General features: G+C 40.8%; 1 pseudogene; it reads left to right on the plus strand.

The window, feature by feature from the left end:
• Window positions 1–1054: 1054 nt before the first annotated feature.
• LOC118882271 lies at window positions 1055–1855 on the plus strand (annotated as a pseudogene).
• The last annotated feature ends 7432 nt before the right edge of the window (window positions 1856–9287 follow it).

A 9287-nucleotide genomic window follows, 5' to 3' on the forward strand; every position in this document is an offset into this window, starting at 1 on the left:
GTATGTTTGTGTGTCTATATAAAAATACCTCGTTTCTTTTTAAATGTCTTAGTAGGTGAATGTCCTATATGTCACTCACTCAACTATTTATTGAGCACTTACTATGTGCCAGGCACTGAGCTAGGCACACAGGACACATGGGTCCCTTCTTTACATTTCTTGGTAGGGGCCGCAGAAGAGAAGTAATATAGAGTTTTGCTGGATTCTACTATAGCTAAAACTGTGTTTAATTTAAGAATAAACTTCCCACTTTTTATATTAATAAGCTTGAATATATAATCATTCAGCATGTCACAATAAAATTTGAGTATGAATTTGAGTCTGAGAAGCTGTTAAGAGTTTGAGTGTCAAGGGTGAGGAAAGATACCACTTTAAAAGGGAAAATCATTTTGGAAATAATGTTACCTTATGTGCCAATAATCATTTCTATTTGATAAACTTAGCCAAAAAGTTGAGAGTTATAACTCAATAAAATACCAGTCAACAAACTGTCTAAAACAAAATAAGATAAACAAAAAAACTATGAGGCTATCTTCTCCACCTGTCTTCTCTGTCTCAACAAATAGCAGCTTGACTGTGGAGTCTTCCTTGACACTTCCCTCTCCCTTACTCTCTACGCTAATTCAATTTATTATCAAATTCTGTGGATTCTATCCCCAAACTATGTTTTATCCGTCACTTTGCTCCACCTCTACTGTTTTGCCTATAGACAAAGAAATGGTCTTCAAACCAGAACCCCCAGAAGAAGCACAGACTTTTAGGAGTGTGAGGCTAGTGATGGTTTTAAAGGAATCCATTTATAGATCCAGATCTTTATACATACCCTTTGCTAATCGTCATGAAGATTTGCCTTTCCTAACCTTTCTTTCGAAATCTTTCTTCACCCACTTTACAAGAAAAGACAAGCCCTCTCCCATCTGGAATCCCACTGTGGTGCTTTCCAGGTGTAAAAACTCTCGAGAACACCGCAGAGCCAATGCAAAAAAAAAAAAAAAAAAAGAAAAGAAAAAAAAATTTAAAGGAAGGAGCACTTCTTTCAATGATTAATTAAAGCATGTATAAGGGCCGGGAGTTCATGTGTGCAGTGGCTCGTGGGCTCCAGGGCCCAGCGTGCGCACGGGGGCAGGGCGTGCACACCATTTACGCGGGCGATGTGCTGGACGAGGATCCCCCCGTGTACCCCGGCCCCGCCAGAGCCACCAGTCTCGGCCTGGGCCCGCAAGCCTATGGCCTCCCGCCCCCACCCCCGGGGCCCCCGCAGTACCCCGACTTTACCGGCTACTCACATGGAGTGCGCCCTTCTCTGCGCCGAAGGACGAATAAGCCCCAGCCGCCAGCCTGGCCCTGCTGGCATTTGGGCCCCCTCCGGACTTCAGCGCGGTGCCCGCGCCCCCCGGGGCCTGACCCTGGTCTCCTGGCGCTGCCCCTCGGCTGCCCAGGCACACCGTCCTCACCCAGAGTGCAAAGCCGGACACCCTGTGAGGGGATGCGGTGCAGCCTGGCGGCCAGAGGCGGCGTTGGCAGCAGTAAGACCTGGACCAAAGACAAATACCGCATGGTCTGCACTGACCACCACTGCCAGGAGCTGGAGAAGGAATTCCACTACAGCCCAGCCGTTACATCACCATGCGGCGGAAATCAGAGCTGGCCGCCAACCTGGGGCTTACTGAACGCCAAGGGAAGCTCTGGTTCCAAAGTCGGCGGGCAAAGGAGCGCCAAGTGAACAAGAAGCAGCAGCAGTCACCCCTGCCAACCCATGATGTCACCCCCACTCCAGCTGGGCCGCCCCTGCTCCGCCAGCCTCCTGGGCGCCTCCTCCCCAAAAGTGCCTGTCAAGGAGGAGCACCTGCCGTAGCTCCCTGACCAGCTCTGTGGGCTGGGGGCCTTGGGCACTCAGGTGCTGGGAATGTGGCTCATGTTGGGGCCCGGGAGGCCTGGTGTAAGTCCCAGCCCTGCAACTGACCTTCTGAGTAACCTTGGACAAATCACCCACCCAGCCCCCGCATCCCCTGGGCCCATCAGTGCAGTGAGCCTTCTGGATAAGGACCTTTTCCAGCTCTGGTGTTCTAGGCCTCAGGGGGATTAGGGAGCCTGGGGTGGGAGGTCTTAATCCCCAGGGGGCTAGGGCCACCCAGCTCCTCTTCCATAGGCTCAAAGATGGGAGGCCCCTGTAGGGACTAGACTCCTGGAGAAAGGAGATGGAACCCAGAGAAGATGGAAGGCTTGCAGACCATGACCTGAGGTGAAGGGGGGGGCGGTAGTGTGAGCTTACACCTGCCTTTTCCTGCAGCCTCACCTCTACCTGCCCCCATTGTAACATGCCTTGAACCCTCTCCAGGATGCAAAGCACAAAGCCCGCAGGATGGGCCTGAGCAAGAGGCTCTGATGACCGTCCTTTCCGCATTGCAGAGCCATATCCCCTCACTCGCATTCTCAGTGGGGTCTCCATATTGCAGGGGAGGCCCCTGAAGGGGGACACAGGGGCAGAATCCACCCTGCCAAGTTTCTGCTACCTCACCAGGCTGTCCCTCAGGGCCCAGGCCCCAGGGAACCCCCAGAGGACTTTCTCTGGATCGAGCAGACCTCACAGCTGGGCAAGCATTCCACAGAGAGTGGAATCTCTGGGATGCAGCTTCAAGAATAAATTTTTTGCTCTTTTTTTTTAAAAAGCATCTATAGACATATTCCTATTTTTCTCTATCTTTATTTCTGTGAAGAATGAAGAGTGGTGCTAGAAATGGCAACTGTTGGGACGTCCTGGAATCAGATTACTGAGCAATGTGGACATTGGATTGATTAGGACTTAATTAATGGACTCATGTCTTCCACACCCCAACCAGTGTTCAAGAATTCTTTACTCTTAATGGAGAGTCGAATGAACGCAAAACAGAGAGGATTGGTAAAAAATATTCATTACTAAATAGGGCTTTTTTTAATGTGTTTAAATGTAAGCAATATTTTCCAGCTATTTGTAATACTCATTCCTATCAGATTTCATTAGCTGGAAATAAAAGCACTTTCAAAGAGTGAAGCAGTACTGGTTAGTGACACATTCTTTTAATGTAACTAGAATATTTTACAGAACATCAGATTCTTTAAAACACACTGCATGAAACCAGAGGACTGAAATATTAAGTGATTTCTTTTAAATTCATCCATTCATACAGTAAGTTAAAACATTTAATTATATCATGAACTATATATTCCAATTACATTCAATCTTCATCTTACTTCATTTCATAATATATGTAATATTTTTTATCTGCTATAAAAAATTACTTCCTAGATGCTGGACTAAATAGATTTTTTAGCTTCATATGCTGTTCTCTCTTATTAAATACAGGGATTATTTTGACCTTGATGTATATGACATGAGCAGAGCTATTTCTGAAGTAGTGTCTATGATTCTTACTTTATAGCAAAAGCTGATGACCAGCTTTCAATACTGAGGAAATATCATGCTTTTAATCACACACCTTTCTTCATATACAATTTATATTTTAACTACATATTACATTTCATCGTTACAATTTAAGTAATGAGAAATGTGTATAGGTTTATTCTTATTTAACTTATTAAAATGAATAAATTATATCTACATTATTTATCATGATTTGACTGGTTTTATTAATCCATTTTAAAAATGCCTTCATAGGGCTTCCCTCCTGACGCAGTGGTTGAGAGTCTGCCTGCTAATGCGGGGGACGCGCGTTCGAGCCCTGGTCTGGGAGGATCCCACATGCCGCGGAGCGGCTAGGCCCGTGAGCCACAATTACTGAGCCTGCGCATCTGGAGCCTGTGCTCCGCAACAAGAGAGGCCTTGATAATCAGAGGCCCGCGCACCGCGATGAAGAGTGGCCCCCGCTTGCCACAACTAGAGAAAGCCCTCGCAGAGAAACGAAGACCCAACACAGCCATAAATAAATAAATAAATAAAATTAAAAAAAAAAAAAATGCCTTCATAATTTCTTTCCCAGTGCTTTCTATAGCTTCTGTAATGTTTATTAATGAATTTATTTGAATTGAAAGACGAAGTCAGATTTTATGATCAGAAGTCAGTCTGATTTAGCTAATTAATTTGGCAATGCTAATTACTCAGCTGACAGAATTTCCATTAGAATTCAGTGAGCTAAATCCACAGATACATGGTTTGACAAAAAATATTATTGAAAAACATGAAAATAGCAAGAGTCTTTAAAATTGTATTGGCAAATGTGTATTAAAACTTTAAAAAATACTTCCATTTTCCTAATCCTTTCTGAGAACACTGAGTTGAATAAGGTGCCTATTAGTGGGAAAAAAAGGTCTAATTAAGTAATTTGATAAAAAATCTTGGTAATATTTTGGGGAGAATACTTCTCAAAAATTGAGAAAATGAACAATTCTAATGACTAGGTGATCAGCACCATCTTTAGATCTCCCTCTTCCGCTGCACTGCTCGCCAAGGAGCAGGGAGTCCATAGGGCCAAGCTTGTGCCCTTCTCTTTTAGACTGGCCAAGCTGAATGGACTCTTTTCCTGCCACACTCCTGTATAGAACTCCAAAGAGTCTAAGAATTTTAAATTTAAATCTAGCCTTCCATGTCATTATGAAAGTAGATATAGCTATCGATAGATAAATTGACAGATATCAATAGAACATATTTTATTTAACTATGTATTAACTTGATTTACAGTCAATCCTCATTCATGGATTTCATATATATGAATTTTCTCACTAACTTAAATATATTTGTACCCCCCAAATCAATACTTGTGGTGATTTTGAGGTCATTCATGGACATGCCCAGAGTGGTGAAAAATTTGAGCATATTCCCAGCTGAGGTTGAACAAGGAGACTATCTGCCTTCTCATTTCAGCTCTCATATGGTAAACAAGTAATCTTTCATGGTATATTTAGTGCCATGTTTTTTCTCAATTTTATGCTTTCTGGTGGTGATTTTGTTGCTTGAATTGGTCCCCAAACGTCATGCTGAAGTGCTGTCTAGTGTTCTGAGTGCAAGAAGGCTGTCATGTGCCTTATGGAAAAAATAGATGTGTTAGAAAAGCTTAGTTCAAGGCATAGGTTATGGTGCTCTTGACTGTGAGTTCAGTGTTAATGAATCAAAATATATGTTAAAAGGTATCTTTAAACAGAAATGCACATAAAACAATTTTATGTATTGATCAGTTGATGAAAATGTTGTGAGTAAAGGCTCACAGGGATCTAACCCTATATTTCCTCTAGGAGCAATGGTTCAGTATTCACCAAGTCAGTGTTTGTGATGACCTTGTAGAACTTAACTACTGCAAATAGCAAGAATCAACTGTATATTTTCAACAGAGTGAAATATGTAGTATTGAGCCTTCTTCAGTTCTCTTGCCCCAGCCCTGCAAATGTTAGGGCCTCTACAGTTTAAATCAATCTTTTTCAATTCTTTGCTTTCAAAAAAAATTGAAGGAACATCTAATAGAATTGTTATCTGATAGGTTAAAAAAATAATTTTTATGATAGATTACTATTTGGATTTTTGCATGTAACTCAGAGGTTCAAACAATTATGACAACAAAACTCCTTTCATTCTTACCTGTTGTATTTATCTGAACATAGTGTCACCCCTTTCACTGACAAAAATGAAAAAAGGGACCAGAATTGTTGCTGACCCATCTCATTCCATCAATAATTCATATAAATCATATTTATCCATGGAGATGTGAAGTGCTTTAAAAAAAAAAGAAACTCATTTATCTCCTTAAAAGTTGATTTCCAAAACAATTTTATCTTGTTTAATAATTATTTATAAAAGTCTCTATTGGACCTAGAAACAAATGACAATGAAAACACGATGACGCAAAACCTATGGGATGCAGAAAAAGCTCTTCTAAGAGGGAAGTTTATAGTAATACAATCCTACCTCAAGAAACAAGAAAAATCTCAAACAACCTAACCTTACAACTAAAGCAGTTATAGAAAGAAGAACAAAAAAAGCCCAAAGTTAGCAGAAGGAAAGAAATCATAAGGGGCCAGATGGCTTCACAGGTGAACTCTATCAAACATTTAGAGAAGAGCTAATGCCTATCCTTCTCAAACTCTTCCAAAATATAGCAGAGGGAGGAACACTCCTAAACTCATTTACGAGGCCAGCATCACCCTGATACCAAAACCAAAGATGTCACAAAGAAAGAAAACTGCAGACCAATACGACTGATGAACAAAGATGCAAAAATCCTCAACAAAATACTAGCAAACAGAATCCAACAACACATTAAAAGGATCATACACCATGATCAAGTGGGGTTTATCCCAGGAATGCAAGGATTCTTCAATATACACGAATTAATCAATGTGATACACCATATTAACAAACTGAATGATAAAAACCATATGATAGGGCTTCCCTGGTGGCGCAGTGGTTGAGAGTCTGCCTGCCGATGCAGGGGACACGGGTTCGAGCCCTGGTCTGGGAGGATCCCACATGCTGCGGAGCAACTAAGCCCGTGCGCCACAACTGCTGAGCCTGCGCGTCTGGAGCCTGTGCTCCGCAACGAGAGGCCACGATAGTGAGAGGCCCGCGCACCGCGATGAAGAGTGGCCCCCACTCGCCGCAACTGGAGAAAGCCCTCGCACAGAAACGAAGACCCAACACAGCCGGAAATAAATAAATAAATTAAAAAAAAAAAACAAAACCATATGATAATCTCAATAGGTGCAGAAAAAGCTTTTGACAAAATTCAACACCTATTTATGATAAAAACTCTCCAGAAGGTGGGCAAAGAGGGAACCTAACTCAACATAATAAAAGCCATATATGACAAACCCACAGCCAACATCATTCTCAATGATGAAAAACTGAAAGCATTTCCTGTAAGATCAGGAACAAGACAAGGGTGCCCACTCTCATCACTATTATTCAACATAGTTTTGGAAGTTTTAGCCACAGCAATCAGAGAAGAGAAAGAAATAAAAGGAATCCAAATTGGAAAAGAAGAAGTAAAACGGTCACTGTTTGCAGATGACATGATACTGTACATAGAAAATCTTAAAGATGCCACCAGAAAACTACTAGAGCTCATCAATGAATTTGGTAAAGTAACAGGACACAAAATTAATGCACAGAAATCTCCTGCATTCCTATACACTAACAATGAAAAGTCAGAAAGAGAAATTAAGGAAACACTTCCATTCACCACTGCAAAAAAAAAGAATAAAATACCTAAGAATAAACCTACCTAAGGAGACAAAAGACCTGTATGCAGAAAACCATAAGACACTGATGAAAGAAATAAAAGATGGTACAAACAGATGGAGAGATATACCATGTTCTTGGATTGGAGGAATAAACATTGTGAAGATGACTATACTACCCAAAGCAGTCTACAGATTCAATGCAATCCTTACCAAATTACCAATGGCATTTTTCACAGAACTAGAACAAGAAATTTTACAATTTGGTTGGAAACACAAAAGACTCCAAATAGCCAAAGCAATCTTGAGAAAGAAAAACAGAGCTGGAGGAATCAGGCTCCCTGACTTTAGACTATACTACAAAGCTACAGTAATCAAGACAGTATGGTACTGGCACAAAAACAGAAATATAGATCAATGGAACAGGATAGAAAGCCCAGAGATAAACCCACACATATATGTCACCTTATCTTTGACAAAGGAGGTAAGAATATACAATGGAGAAAAGACAGCCTCTTCAATAAGTGGTGCTGGGAAAACTGGACATCTACATGTAAAAGAATGAAATTAGGACACTTCCTAACACCATACACAGAAATAAACTCAAAATGGATTAAAGACCAAAATGTAAGGCCAGACACTATCAAACTCTTAGAGGAAAACACGGGCAGAAAACTCTATGACATAAATCACAGCAAGATCCTTTTTGACCCACCTCCTAGAGTAATGGAAATAAAAACAAAAATAAACAAATGGGACCTAATGAAACTTTAAAGGTTTCTCACAGCAAAGGAATCTATAAACAAGACAAAAAGACAAGCCTCAGAATGGGAGAAAATATTTGCAAATGAAACAACTGACAAAGGATTAATCTCCAAAATATACAAGCAGCTCATGCAGCTCAATATCAAAAAAAAAAAGACCCAATCCCAAAATGGGCAGAAGACTTAAATAGACATTTCTCCAAAGAAGACATACAGATTGCCAACAAACACATGAAAGGATGCTCAACATCAGTAATCATTAGAGAAATGCAACTCAAAACCACAATGAGGTGTCACCTCACACCCGTCAGAATGGCCATGATAAGAAAATCTACAAACAATAAATGCTGGAGAGGGTGTGGAGAAAAGGGAACCCTCTTACACTGTTGGTGGGAATGTAAACTGGTACAACTACTATGGGGAACAGTATGGAGGTTCCTTAAAAAACTACAAATAGAACTACCATATTACCCAACAGTCCCATTCCTGGGCATATACCCTGTGAAAACCATAATTCAAAAAGAGTCATGTACCACAATGTTCATTGCAGCACTATTTACAATAGCCAGGACATGGAAGCAACCTAAATGTCCATCAATAGATGAATGGATAAAGAAGATGTGGCACATATGTACAATGGAATATTACTCAGCCATAAAAAGGAACGAAGTTGAGTTATTTGTAGTGAGGTGGATGGACCTAGAGTCTCTCATACAGAGTGAAGCAAGTCAGAAAGAGAAAAACAAATACCATATGCTAATGCATATATATGGAATCTAAAAAAATGGTACTGATGAACCTAGTGGCAGGGCAGGAATAAAGATGCAGATGTAGAGAACGGACTTGAGGACATGGGCGGGGGGGGATGGGGAAGCTGGGACAAAGTGAGTGAGCAGCATTGACATATATACACTACCAAATGTAAAAATAGATGGCTAGTGGGAAGCTGCTGCATAGCACAGGGAGATCAACTCGATGCTTTGTGATGACCTAAAGGGGTGGGATAGAGGGTGTGGGAGGGAGGCTCAAGAGGGAGAGGATATGGGGATATTTGTGTACATATAGCTGATTCACTTTGTTGTACAGCAGAAACTAACACAACATTGTAAAGCAATTATACTCCAACAAAGATGTGAAATATATATATACATATATATGCCTATACTAGAAAAGAAAAAAGTCTCCATTGGATTTGTGTTGTTTTGATCAATTGTGTACTGGTGATAATTGTAATTACTCAATCCTTATTGAACTTATAGCCTTTTGATAATTTACATGCATATTTTTGTTACAGAGACACATAATAGGTGACTCAGTGAAAGATCTCAAGCATAATAATATAGTAAATTAGGATAGAAG

This window comes from Balaenoptera musculus, chromosome 1, assembly GCF_009873245.2.
Source record: "Balaenoptera musculus isolate JJ_BM4_2016_0621 chromosome 1, mBalMus1.pri.v3, whole genome shotgun sequence".
Lineage (NCBI taxonomy): Eukaryota > Metazoa > Chordata > Mammalia > Artiodactyla > Balaenopteridae > Balaenoptera > Balaenoptera musculus.